Below are 14657 nucleotides of genomic sequence, written 5' to 3' on the forward strand. Positions count from 1 at the left end.
TTTTTATTTAAGTTGATACGTGAGACGGACGTCACACATTTTACACACACACACACACACACACACACACACACACACACACGTATACATACACACACACACGCACATGCAATGAACTTTTGAGGTATGCTACCATATAAGCAGACGCCAAGAAGACAAGCTGTTTTTCAAAAATGTATGAGGTGCGTGTGTGCACACTGATTAAGCTCATACACACACACACACACACACACACACACACACTTGCGTCACAGAACTTCACCTCACTTACACAAGCTGCTGTCCTGGAGAATGTCACACACTTGCACAACCCTCTTCTCTCTCTTTTCTTCCTCTCCTCTCCTCCACGTTAATGCTCCCCTCTTTTCCACTTCCCCTATCTCTTAACCTCTCCTCTGTTCCCTCATCCGTCATATTCCTCCATTCTTTGATCCCTCTTTTATCCCCCCCCCCCCCAAATGTCTGCCCCTCCCTTTGCGCCTTTCTTCTCCTTATACCTATCTCCTCCGTTCTTACCTCCCTGTCTCCGTCTTTCCATTCATCTCCTCATGATGATGCAGTAATTGAATCAGGTGTCCCATGGATACTGACTCCCACACACTGTGCAGAACAAACAGACACACAAACCTCAGTCCAGGCCAAAGCAGGAGTAATGGCCGTGGCACCAGGCGTCTGCGTTATGATGGATTATACGTGTTCACACACACACAAACACTCGCCAACACACGCTAGCAGACACACACATATGCACAGACATTCATTCTTTCCCTGTGTAGCGTTTAGCACCGCACAGAATGAGTACATGAGGATGTCAGCGTGTTGGGAATATATCACTGTCCTGTGTTTAACTGTACTTTTAGGTTTTTGATATTAAAACCACTGCGACGTCACCTAAAATTATGAACTATAATAAAATAAATTCCATTTATTCCTCTTGTTTTAAGGCCTCTGCAGTCTTCAGCTGCACTGAACTCAGGATGTGAGAACCCGAACGATCTCCTGCTGCTTCTTCAGATGTGAACGACAAACTCTTGAGAAAGTCCGAACCCAATTGTCCGGTCATTTTCCACAGTTGATCCTTCTGATTATATCAAAATCTATTAACTAAAGATATTTGTATTTGTCCAACTTCACATCTGTTGTGTTAGAAGCATCCTAAACACGCCCACTCGCTCATCGTGCTTTTTTTGGGTGGGGGGGAGAAACTCCGGAACTCATCCACAGAAACGTATGTTCTACAGCCCCTCAAGAAAAGATTTGGTCTCTCTCTCTCTCCCGTTCCGTAAATCCGATCTCTGCTAGCGGAGATCTTCGTTAGCATACTTCTAGTGTGGCTGCAGAGGGCGCTGTTGTTTCGTGAAAGTCTAACAGTGGCACTTATCATGTTCTTTATTGTAGTGGTATGTTTTATTATCTTTTTAAGCCTCTCCTCTTCTGTTTTTTTCTTGTAGAACATTGGATGGTATGAAATTTTGCACAAAAAAAGCATGATAATCTAGGAATTGATGAGGAGAGATATGAGTTGGCTGGGGGCAGGGGGGGTAATCAGTAAAAAGGTTGTAGTCGTCATGTGTACGTGGAGGAGCAGAGAGTGTAAGTGCGTGTGAAGCAGCCGCAGCGTTTTATTTGATTCCTCCTGGATCCAGAACGAGCTGCATGCGGGGGATGCGGCAGTTTGCTCCGCCTGCCTCCTGCTTTCATTTATTCAGTCATTTTATGTGAGATCTATTGTTTTCATCACCTGTAGCTGCATAAGTGAGGCTGAGGGAAACATCTCATAGTCTCCTCATCTCCTCCCGCAGGAGCAACAGCAGCAGCAGGAGCATCAGGAGCGGCAGGAGCGGCAGGAGCGGCGGGATGGGCCGCGCGGAGAAGAAGCGGCGTTGGCAGCAGCGTCCAGCCGGCGCGAGGAGCACGAGCCGTTCCCGCGGAGGAGAGAAGGGCGTGTGAGAAAGAGGAGGAAGGAGAGGAGGAGAAGTCAGGAGGAAAGAGGAGGAGGAAATCCCGCGAGAAAAGAGGAGACGGACGGACGGACAGATTCACGCAGAGAGAGAGAGAGAGAGTGAGAGAGAGAGAGAAAGAGAGAGAGAGAGAGAGAGAGAGAGAGAGAACCCGCCGCACGTGAGGCGCGCGAGACCTCGGGGAGAAGGGACTAACCGTTAATCTGGAGAAGAACGAATATTTTTCTATTCTTTCTTTTATATTTCTCAACGCACACACGGAGAGCGAAGGTCTCCGAGAAGAAAAGGTAAGAGCCCCTGTCTTCTTCTGTTTCCCTGATACAACCCGCATTGAACCCGCATTAAACCCGCATTAAACAGGATGAATCAACACCTGTGAGCCCCCGTTAATTGATTAATTAACTCTCCTCCCGCTGTTAATCCCTGACGCGTCTGTGTGTGTGTGTGTATGTGGCAGCTGTTACCTGTGACCAACCCTGCAGGTATATCAAAAATAATATTGACAACAATTGAAGATGCGCCATGATGAACACAAGCGGTTTTACTTTACTCCCACTTTTTGATCCTCACTGAAACCTGTGTGAAGCTCCATCCCCTCACTGGGGCATTGGTATTGTTGTTGTGTTGATGTTGTTGTGTTGTTTTTGTGTTTTTGTTGTGTTGTTACTGTAAGAGCGGCTCCATCCCTCCCACATGTCCGGACTCCATCGCACCTTCATCAGCTGTTTGTTGCGCTTCCTCACGCGCACACGAGCTGTCCCATGTTTACGTTGTTTACCCAGAATCCCGTTTGATGTGGCACACCGGAGACGCACGGTGCGGGTTCACTGTGTGCGTGTGTGTGTGTGTGAACATGAAGCTGCTGTTGCGTTGAAGCAGCTGTGGGTTGTGTATGCGGAGAGAGAGAGATGCTTTGGGTGACTGGTTCATGTATCCTGACTCTATAATGCTGGAAAGAGACTGTGTGTGTGTGTGTGTGTGTGTGTGTGTGTGTGTGTGTGTGTGTGTGTGTGTGTGTGTGTGTGTGTGTGTGTGTGTGTGTGTGTGTGTGTGTGTGTTGAGAGGAGAGCTGCAGAGTTTGTGGGTCCCTGTTGGCTCTCCCCTTTGCGAGTCCGTGCGTCTTGCGTGTGCGTATTTTAGCGTGCGTGATAGAGGAAGAAACAAAAGCAGAGATGGATGGAGCTGCAGAATGCTTGTATGTGTGTGCGTGTAGCCATGCGCGTGCACGTAAACACAGCGCGCGTTCGCAGGCCCAGAGGGTTTTCCCTGTATATTAAACCCTTCACCATGCAGCCCTCCTGAAGTGTTCCCCCTGTTCCCCCTGAAGCAGAGCACAGCCTTCCTCCAAATGTCATGACAAACATTACGTTTCTGCTGCAACACACACGCACACACACACGCACACACACACACACACACACACACACACACACACACACACCCAGCAGCAGATGAGCAGTATTTTTAATCTCCACATAGCACAGCCTCTTCCTCTCGTTCACGTCATCAGCAGCATCCTCACCTATTTCTCCAAAAATGTTCAAACCCAGGGAAATCGAATCCTCTGGCAGAAAGTTACAGACACGGGGGGCCCTCTCAGCCCGGGGGCCCAGTCATTAACCTGCTTTGCCCATCATGTTGCAACGCCCCTGTTTAAAGGTTGTTGTCAGATTGTGTTCTCACCATTTTTGTGTTTAAAATATCAAAAAGATAACAACAAAGATGAAGAAGAGAGCAGACAACAAATGCTGGCATCGTTTCTGCTGCGAGGACCGATATCCAGCGCTCATCGATATCATCTTTGACACTGAACATCTCCCACGAGATCACGTCCTCCTGTTTTTCATCTGTGTGATGTTTGTCCTGATGAAGCGGATTGCGTAACGGATCACACCTCAGTGATCCGTCCAACAGTTACCACAGCAGCTGCCGAGATGGATGCATCTGAAATGTGCAGCCGCTGCCAATCTGGCATGGCTCACGGTGTAGGTGTGTGTGTCCAACTAAAACACACAAAAATAAGAAAACTGCGATGCAAAATTTCTTGAGCAGTCAACAAGAGGTGGAGCAGGAGAAAAGAGGGAAAGGTTTAGAAAGAAGGGACGAAAGTGAGAAAAATAAGTGTTTGTAGGATTCAGACGGAAAGGAAACGTGGATCCTATCTGAGCTCCACCTCAGAGGATCAGATTAGAAAGTGAAAGTCTCATCGGTTTGTGTGTCAGGATGGGAAAGGTCAGCTCCCTCAGAACCAGTGTGTGTCTGTACATCTGCCTGTTGTCGTACTGTAACTCTGTGTCGCCGCTCTGGTGAACATTATCAGCCTCTCGGTTCATCTGAAGTGTAGACATGAGTACCAAGAGCACCTGGAGCCCTGTTTACGTGTGTGTTCTTGTGTTATATGTGTGTATACGTACACACAACTATTACAAGTCCTCATGCCTATATGACATTATAGGTTGTTTATCAGAGCCCCACAACACAACCCTTCTAACAGGTTCAGATCTTCCTCCACATGTGAAACAGCTGGTTTGTTCTCATGTGATTTTCTTGTCAATGTCGGGACAATATGTTAAATACACATCTTCCTCACAAAACACAGGACACGGCAAACTTTAATAAGCTCTGGACGTCAGGTTGTCATATTCTGGCTCTAAGGCTTAAAGTCTACTGAGCAAAGTTTGAATTAGTAACTTAAATTTAGGCAAAGAAATAGTTGTTTGAAATTATGCTACAAAACTAGTTCCCTAAAGGTACGTCATGGTGGCGGGGGGTACTGCAGCGCTGCCACACGATTGGCTGATTGAACGTGAATAAGCAGGTGTTCCTAATAAAGTGCTCACTGGTCGAACAGGGAACTCGTTCATGTGGAACCAGGAGCAGGTTCTTCAGGCTCCTGACAGAGAACGTTCTCTTTCTCTTGTGTTGCTCGGCTCTGACCCGTGTGGGCAAGATTTAACAAAAAAATCTCTCTCTCTCTCTCTCTCTCTCTCTCTCTCATCTCTCTCTCCATCCCTCCCCCCTTCCTCTCTCCCTCTTTCTTCCTCCTCCACTCTTTTTTTATTATCTTCCACACAGATAGATGGAGAGCGATGAGCTCGGCCGGTGATTGTTTTGTGCAGCAGTGTGAAACACAGGTTGTGTGTTTATCCCACTGTGGACTCTTCTTCTCCTCCACCTTCTTCCTTCTCCATCCTTCTCATTTTCGTACTTTCCCTCCATCCCTCCCCTCCTCGGCTCCGCCTTTCTCTCCTTGACGCTCCAGCTGTGATGTCGAGTCTCGGCGTTTACGCACAACCTTTGTTTCTTTCCTCTCGTCTCCCTCTGCTTGTGTTTCATCATAGTGACGTCTGATTCCTCCCTCCTTCCCCCTCCTCCTTACCTTACCTCTTCTTCCATTCTTCTTTCTCTTTTCCTTCTCTACCTTTTTCCCCTCCTCCTCCTTCTTTCTCACCTCTTTTGATCACTTTCATACATCCCTCATTCTTCACCTCTCCTCGTGTCCTTGTCACATCTCTCCTCCTTCTTTTCCCTCTCTCATTTCCTCCCATCCTTCTATTATTTCCTCCTCGTTTCCTCTCCTATTCTCATGTCTCCTATCCTCTCTTCTTGTGTCCTCTCCTCGACTTTCTTCTTCTTTCCTCTCGTCTTGCACTCATTGCCTCTCATTTTCTTTCTTCCCCTCGTTTCCTCTCTGCTCTTCCTCCCTTCTTCTTCCTCTACCTCTCTATGATAATAAGGGTCACAATGACCCTCTTAGGAGGCAATTGAAAAGCGAATGATTGCAGCTGATAGATTACCACACGCACGCACAGACACACACACACACACACACTCACATACATATTTATCGCAAACTTGACAAATACTGATGTATTCCGTAGTTAGAGGCAGCACTACTGCACACACACACAAACACACACACACACTAACACACACACAATGGTAATTTAGTGGAGTCATACGCTGTAACCGTCACTTCCCACATTCTTCCATGCCTCTTTTACGTTGGCATGGCTGTTAAGGAATACATCCACTAGAGGGCAGCGATGTGGGAGGAGCTATAAGCTCCACTTATCTCACTCTGAGGCTCCTTGTTTTTAGAAATGTTAATTTTAATAACAGTCGTTGTACATTTTGTCACAGGTTGTGAGTCGTCTTCAGGTTTGACTGATCACTCGTCTCTTCATCAAATCCCCGTGTTCGTTTTTATCGCCTGCTCATTGAAAACAACAGCATCCGACATCCAGGAGCTGCTGTTCAGAGTGACCTCAAGTGTCACTCGACTTCCTGTGAAAGGAACTGATGATCTAATGCCCCCCCCCCCCCTCCACACACACACACACACAACCCAATGCCCTGTGTTTTATCTGATATTGATTAGTCATATTTTTTATGGATGGGTTTTATGGTTCTATAGATACCTCAGAGGTTTTCATTACTGCAAATGGACTTTATCAGCATCTTTAAATCAATCATCACAGGAACCTGTGGTTTTAGTGCACGTGGTTGATTGAGGCACAGGTTTTATTTCCATGTTAGTTTCTCATGAGCAGCTTTAAAATAATTATCTGAAACTCGTCAGGTTGCGTTTCAACATCTGGTTCCTGTTGCTGTTGAGTTCAATTATGTGTCAGTGGTGAATAAAACGCAGCGTAACGCCGGACTGATGCTCGTGGCCGTCAGTCGTTGTTCTCATGTCTGTGACACGACTACTGACATTTCTAACCCGTCATACAGCGGCGTCAGATTCACACTGTCAGATGGGATCAGCTACAGCTTCCTGGAAATGTTTCGAGACGGCAGAGAAACGGCAGACGGTCGGATTCGGTCTGTTCACGAGCAATCACTTCATTTTAATTGACTTGTACTCGTTTGTTTAAACTACCACTGTGGGCGGTAACAGTGGGAATCGAACCTGCACCCCAGGGCGATGAGCTGATACAAGCTGAGGGTTCAAGGAGGGATTCTTCTATCAGATCCATCACTGTCACACTAATAAAACACAGGCGCACACACACACCTGTAATGAAGGGGTGTAATGTCAAATTGTCTAGAGAATGCTGTCTAGACATGTGATGTGCAGTCTACGACCTTTGCAGCTTAGTCATCTGTTGTGTGCGTGTGTGTGTGTGTGTGTTTGTGTGTCAAAGCCAAAAAGAGAGACGGTAGTTGGTCAGTCCGAAATTAGACGACAAAGTTTGACCTGTGGGGACAGTTTCTACAACATTTTTTAGAACAAACAATCAATAGATGAATCAGTAATGAAGACTAGAGTCAACGGAGTGCAGACCTCAACCTCATAAAAAGAAATGTCCTATCTCACAATGCTAGAGGAAGATGGAAACAAAATTCCTGGATCCAAACCAACATTTAAGGACTTCTTCCCCGACCCGGACTGCACCCTCCCGCCAAGTTTTGTGTAATCCTGCGAACTAACACACACCTCGATGGAGGTTAGTGAGTCGAGTGACCTGGAAGAGACCACGTCCACGTGTGTGCATGTCTGCGTGATTAAAACGTGAGCATCTGTGGCTGCTTCTCTACACGTGTGGGTTTGTATGTTTTAATCTGTGTTTGGCCGAGTCATCCTGCTGATAAATATACAAAAAGATGGAAATCGAACCCAAATCTCCTCGGTGCAGATTGAATGGGTTCTGTCCTTCATCACAGAGGAGGAGGCTCGTCTTGAATAAACAGTAGAAGCTGAGCTCCACCTGTTTCCATCCCAGTGGTCATGTATTCAAATAAACACCTCAGCCTCGTGCACAATCGACCTCGGGTGCAGCAGAAACTCTCCGTCACAATAACAATAATAACCGTGGGAAAAGTCACCACGTTCTCCCACTCGATCCCCGTGAGAGCCACGACCTCGACCGGCTCCAGCTCGACATGTTTAAACCTAATAACACAACATGTCCATCCGGGACCATCCGGCCACCGGACGACCAGCGTCTCATAGTTGGAGCAAAGCAATTTATTTTGTTGTTAATCCACAGGAGAGACGGCAGTCGTCCATAATTTGACAAACAATGAGCGCAGGGCCATTACGAAATCACAGCAATTACTTCTGGAGATAATGGGCCGATGTGTGGAGGACAGAGGCAGCACACACCGCGACTTCTCCTGTGTGTGTCTGTGTGTGTGTGTGTGTGTGTGTCACTTTCTGCGAACACGTTATCAGGAGTGACTGATGCTGCTGCTCGCCTCTCAAATGCCAACAACACCGTGGAGTAATAAACGCGGTCGTCTCAGATTTTAACGCACCATCAGTAGGAGAGAAGCCAGAAAGAGTGAGATGTGCTGAAGGAGATTAAACACGAGACACTACGTCCACACGAAGGTGGATGATAGCGTCAGGAAACCATAAATCTGCAGAAGTTTTTTAATTCAATACAATTTTTCTTACCACAAATATTACCGCCATCCCTGTTTAAGAGAAATCACCTTCATATATTTGCGGTTTGTTTCAGTTGAGGTGTTTTTCAAGTGTCTCATATCGCTGCAGAATGTTAAACCTCCGTCTTTACACAAGTGGAGAAACGAGACTATTTTACTGGAGAATAAACGAATGAAATCCTTTCATCAAGTCGGTGCCTCTGAGATCTGGTATTCACAACCTCTGCTTTCAGTTTGGGAACTGACATCGAGCTAAAACTGAAGAGATGAGACACGTCTGTAGATTTACAGTCGGAGATCAGAGGATGAAAAGAGAGAGGGAGAGGGAGAGAGAAGGATTCAGGGGAGGAGAGGGAAAGAAGGAGGTGACCCCCACATGAAAAATTAGGCAGGTTGAAAATTAAAGTGAAACGATGCAGCTAGGGGCGGGGGGGGATTTATGGGTGAGACAGTGGGAGGGAGGACGGGTCTGAAATACAGATGTGGAGCGAGAGAAAGGAGAGAGAGACACTTACTCCCTGTTTAACCTGAGAGCCTCAAAGTAAGTTAGGAGTTTAACCCTGGTCCAAGGTGCAGCAGGTTGTTTATGCTGCTGTCGGAGCTTCGTCCGTCCTTCCAGCAAAACTCATGTGCCCCGAGATCAGGACAGTAGGTTTATGAGGACTTTAGAAAAGAAGGTCGCAGGTTTCATTCCTGCTTCCCTGTTTCCTTGAGCAAACTTACCATACATCAAAACCTGATTTTATCTCATCATATCCACATGAAGTTTTCTGTGTTAAAGTCTTGAGCTGCACATCAGCTGTTTTTAGAAAGAGGCCACAGCTACATTATTATTAAACACTTCATAGGCTCATTTGATCGTTTCCTCACATTATAATTGTTCCTATGTCCTTGAGCAAGGCACTTAAACCCATGGTATATCAGTATCGACATAATTAGTTGTGAGCAGCGGCTCCGTTGAGCTCATCGAGCGACTCCCTGAGATAATGAAGGTTAAGAAAGCAAAGTGAGGGATGGCGCTCATTAGGATGTGGCCCCAGTGTCCAGGTCTCACATGTCGAGGCGTTTATAAAGGGATTCGCCACCGATCAATAACCTGCAGCGACTGGAAACCATGCAGCCTTTAATCCAATCTGTCTTCAGGTCTGAGGAGGACGTGTCACAGTTAGCGGGGCATCTTTTTTGTGGCCTCTGACGTTGAGGAGACTTACACCGACTTCACGCCAGCGCAGGAGATTTAAAGACGCAGAATAATAACCACTGAGAGGCTGGAGCTTCTTGTAAATCTTTATTCATCCCATCATCTGTGTGCTCAGCCTCAGCAGCGGCTGCTTCATAGATCCAGACACGGAATCGGGCTGTGAGGCGCGGAGCCGCTCGACAGGTTGTCACTCAGTCTTTTGTCCCAGTGGCTCATGGGAAACAGATGTAAACACACTGTGTTGTCGCTCCCTGAAGATGAGATATTTACAAATATACACTCGGCTCCTTCTCCACACACAGCGACGACTGGGGAGGATTTTTAATCTTTGTTTAAAGTTAAGATGAGTTCACGTCCTGGGATATTATTTTTACATCAGCGTTTGTTTCTCCCTCTCAGCAGGATAACACAGAAACCACTTGAAGGAGTTTCCATGTAACTTGGTGGAAGGATGCGGTGTCAAGGAAGAACTTTATTTAAAATGAAGGATTTGTTTTCACTGTCTTTCACATTCGGGGAAATGAACGGGCTCGTGGCTGGAGAAGAGGATCCAGGGTTAACCGAGGCGGCTGGGTCTTGGCTTCATTTACTCCTGAGCCGTCATGGCTTTCTTCTAGAAGAGGAGTGTTGGTGTTAGATGGAGAATTTAACAAACTGCAGATGTGAAGCAAAACAAATCCCACAGATGTGAGGAATGTGGAACAATCACTGAAACGTTCCTGAAGTCGTCTTTCCTCTCTCTCTCTCCGTCTAAGCACTCTCATCTCCTCGCCTGCCGCATTGTCTTTTCTTCTTCTCACCCATCTTCTCACCTCTGCTCACAGTGTGTGTGTGTGTGTGAGAGTGTGTCCCAACATGCCCATCATCATTTCCCATCTCCCTCACTATAAATCCCCCCCTTGCTCCTCCCTCCCTGTACCTCCGTCTGCAGCCTGCAAATAGGATTACAAATTAAAACTGAGTGTGTGTGTGTGACGGGGGGGGGGGGGGGGGGGGTGGCAGGGGGAGGTTGGGCTGCTAAACCCATTGTTGTTCCCCACATCTACCAGTCGGTTGTAGCAGAGCTTACCACCTATTAGACTATAGACTATTTTTCCCTTTTCTGAAGGTGATGCTCAACGTGTGTGTGTGTGTGTGTGTGTGTGTTCGTGTGCGTGTGCGTGTGTGTGTGTTCACTGCTGTATGCATTTGCACTTGTCAAAATTCATAATATTGCTCGCGTGATATAAATTCATGTTCTCATGACTGAAAAACTCTTTACATGCATATTTTACATACGTGCACATCGGCAGTAGATGCTCATTGCTATTTCATTCTTCCTCTCACACGTGCACACACCTCCAGTCGAGCTCAGCCTACGACTGGAGAATGGAAACATGCTGCACAGGAGCTCTCAGGTCTCAGGCGGCCGACCTCTCGTCCGACCTCCGTTTGTTTTAAACTCAGTGGAATCTGCTCGGTGACGTTCTCTTGATGGAGGCCGTCTCCGCAGCATCAGAGGGAACATGGTGGCAGCAGGCGTCCTGGCACGCTGACAGGGTGTTAACACAGCCGCTGGGCCCGCGAGGCTCTGCTCTACATCTCAGTCACTTAGCCGACAGACGGATCTACACAGAGTCGTCTGAGCCTCCATACTCAAAACTGAACGGGGACGTCAGACGCTGCAGAGACAAACTTTAAGGCCTAAGAAAATACAGGAAAACACTACGGCAAAACATTTCAATCAGGATTCCTGTTAATTCTTTGCCTCAGAAACTGTCTTTGACCGAACAGACTCAATATCTGCAGCACGGAAACGTCCCGGCTGCTAATGGCCGTCGTGGGGAAGCTGCTCATTTTTATGCTCCTGCAGGTTTTTGAGATCCTAACCTAACTGTTGTCTCTGTTGTTGTTCTCCGTGTCTCCTCGTGAGATAGGTCTGAGGTAATCGCTGAGGTCGCTGATTTGATTCTGCTGATGCACGTCAATATTTTTAGCTTGTGTGTGAAAAACCAATTGAAAAGCAGTGGAAACTCTCGTATTGGACTTGAAGCAGCTGCTGTATTCTCCATTATGTCTCTGCACTGTAGCTCTTGGCACCGGGCCGCGCTGCAATGACTCTCCTCTCTATTGATTATTTTATATTCTGTTTGAGTACTTTTTTACCGTTGTGTGCCTGAATCCTATTACCACAGCTCCCACAACCACCCAGTTATTCTTCAGGGATCAATAAAGTTTCATCCAATCTAATCTGAGTAGAGATGCTGTTCTGACCGCGCAGCCCTTTGTGAGCAAGACACCGGGTTTTCACAACTCAGCAGCCGAGGTACACGGCAGATGTTGATGTGGACGGGACCTAAATTCCATCAGAACATCAGAGTTTACGATATAAGATAAGAATCTGCATTAAAATGTGAGGCAGCTCCGTAGAAAGAATGAATTCACTTTGGTTTAAGGCCCCAAAAGTCTGTTGGAAAACTTAATATCAGTTGATTTCACCACAGTTTGCTGCTGATTTGTAATTTTCAGATGAATTATATGAAACTTGAATGCAAATCTCCAACCTTTCATAGTTTTTATTAAAAGCTGAACCTAATTGCTTTATTTCTTATAAAACGACACAAACACTTCTGTCTTTGACTCACTCATATTTGCGGTGATGGTTCTTTAACCATTTTTATTCTCTCAGGTGGGAAGTTGAAATGAAAATGTTATTTGTGCCTCCACTTTATGGATTTGAAGCGGTAAGACTTCTGAAAGAAAGCTTCTTTTTTTAGTTTCCGAGCTTGACATGAAGCCAAACGGTGTCGTCCTCCAGGTGAAGTGGTTTCACAAAACAGTTCTGTGGCGGTGGAATCACTTTTGTGTTCTTTTGAAAGCCAGTCTGTCAGGTTACCACCGCGCGGCCTTGAATAACAGCCTGCTCATTCACAGCCAGCATGGACTAAATATCTGTGTGTGAGCAGCACACGGGAGGAATCTCACCCACATCCTGTGATAAACGTCCCTCTGAGCTGTTGGTCTCTGTCGGGGGGGCTCGTTGAATTCTGCATGACCAAGTTAATGTTACGAGTCATTCAACCATCCAGCTGTAATTGGTTGAGCCGTCCACAAAAGGCTAATTACTATGTAAATCAATATTATGGAGCCATTAGCTCAAGGAAAATGACAATAAAATGTTAAATAACTTATAAAAGTGCAGAGCGGCCCAAAGAAGCCAGTGAGAGCCTCATATTTTACAATAAGAGCTCATGGTTATCTCCTAAATGTGGACCATCTTCGTCTTCCACGTGTCCGGCTCCTCTTCTTCATGTGTTCTCACACACAGAACCTCTAGAACACTCAGGCACATGGACTTCAGTGCAGGTCAAAAAACAGCTGGAGTGTCGTTTCAATCAACATCTAGAAGTTGAAGAGATCTTTAAAATCCTCTTCACTTTTCTTTCAGGGGTCAGTCTTTGGGGTTTGAACTCCAGCCGATCACTTCTTCTCTCTCGTTCTCTACTCTTGGATTTCATGACTTAATGGAGGAGATCCCGGAGAGACGATGTCCCGACGTGGAGACGGAATGTCCTCGGTGTCTGTGTTTGAAGCCGCGTCAGGCTTTGATCAGACGCTGGGCTCAGTCTTTATGACACCTCACCCTTGTAGGAGTGCTTCAGTAAGCAGCTGCTCGTTGCAGTCTCTCACAGCGAGCCGCAGAGTGCTCTGACATTTCATTTAACCGTCGGGAAAATCAATATCGCATAAAAAAGGCCTCCTTAACTAGTGAAGCCTCCTGTGTGTGGAGATACAAACCACCTCCTGCAGATGGAAGAGAAAGAGAGCAGGTTCTCAGGATGTGGTATTTACCACGAGGCAGGTGTTTTGTTTCCAGCCAACAGACGTCGAAGCTAAACAAAGCGTTCCTTCGTGTTTTGAAGGTGAAGATAGAGCCAGCGCTGGATAAACTGAAATGAGAGAAGATAGCATCTCCAGTGAGGATGAGAAAGAGGTGAAGAAGTGAACAACCGAAGAGAAGACATGAATCCTTCCCCTGTGATAAGCTGTTCTCAGATCAGAGCTCTTCATCGATGACATGAAACATTGTTCCACCGTTTGTCTGGAGCGTTTCTGGTGATAAAATGTTCTATTAAAGGCCACGATGATTAAAAAGCCACAAATCAGTTACTCTGCTTAATGAGCCCTCTGAATGTCAGACACTCTCCACCCCCCCCCCCCGCTTTCCAATTTCCAAGGACGTGGCTCGCTCGGACGCAAGTCGTCTGTCGTTTTTAATTAAAACCTGTGAAATGTGTCTGTCATGGCTGCTGAAGACGCTGTGGACATGTGATCAGCTACAGTCGATCACTAACCTGCTCTTCATTCAGAAAAAACACTTTTTTAACAAGAATTACACCTTCAACGCGTTACTGCATATTTTGTGCAGTCCCCGACCTGCAGGGGGCGCTGTGAAAATGACTGATGGTCTGCAAACACTCGATCAGAATCGATCTCAGCTCGTCTGTGGTAAGGATTGAGAGTCCTTCCTCCTCTCTCTCACAAAAGAAGTCACACAAGCTTCTTCGCCCTCCTGCAGTGAAATGCAGCAGCAGCGTCTGAGAGGAGGCCGCTGCTCGTTTCCCGTCCTGATTGCGTTGTATTGATATTATAGCCTCTTCATCGCCGCCGCTCTTCATCGCCCATAAACATGTCGGTGATGGTTTACTGCTGCTGCGACACAGAAAGAAAAAACCAGCCCTGAACCGATCCAGTTAGCAGCTGAGGATCAGTCCATATATTGATCTGAGCTGGAGAACACACACACACACACACACACACACACACACACACACACACACAATGAGGATAAAACTATTCTAACTTCAAGGACTAACTAAATCGGCTTAATGCAGTTGCAGCCAATTTCCAAGGAAAAAGAAATGGTCTCCTGGCTCCTCCATCGGCTCTCGGCGTCTCCAGTGTCAGTTTCCTTTTGACGGTTCATGCTGAGGCTGCATTCAGAAGCTTCATCACGACACCATGTGATGTTGAGTCTTTGGGCGTCGGTCGGGTCACAGTCAGAAGACACGCCTCAAAATACTTCAGCTCAACGTCACAGTGAAAATTAACGTTTCTTT

At 46.6% G+C, this 14657-nt stretch overlaps 1 protein-coding gene across 1 annotated transcript in view; it reads left to right on the top strand.

Annotated features, from left to right (window-relative positions):
* Nucleotides 1-1727: 1727 nt before the first annotated feature.
* Nucleotides 1728-14657, top strand: part of trpc5a (transient receptor potential cation channel, subfamily C, member 5a) — a 56689-nt gene continuing 43759 nt past the window's right edge. Inside the window, exon 1 of the mRNA XM_062383526.1 lies at nucleotides 1728-2248. The gene's annotated coding sequence lies outside the window, so the exon portion shown is untranslated. The remainder of the gene's footprint in view (nucleotides 2249-14657) is intronic.

This window comes from Platichthys flesus, chromosome 24, assembly GCF_949316205.1.
Source record: "Platichthys flesus chromosome 24, fPlaFle2.1, whole genome shotgun sequence".
In the NCBI taxonomy this organism is placed as follows: Eukaryota; Metazoa; Chordata; class Actinopteri; order Pleuronectiformes; family Pleuronectidae; genus Platichthys; species Platichthys flesus.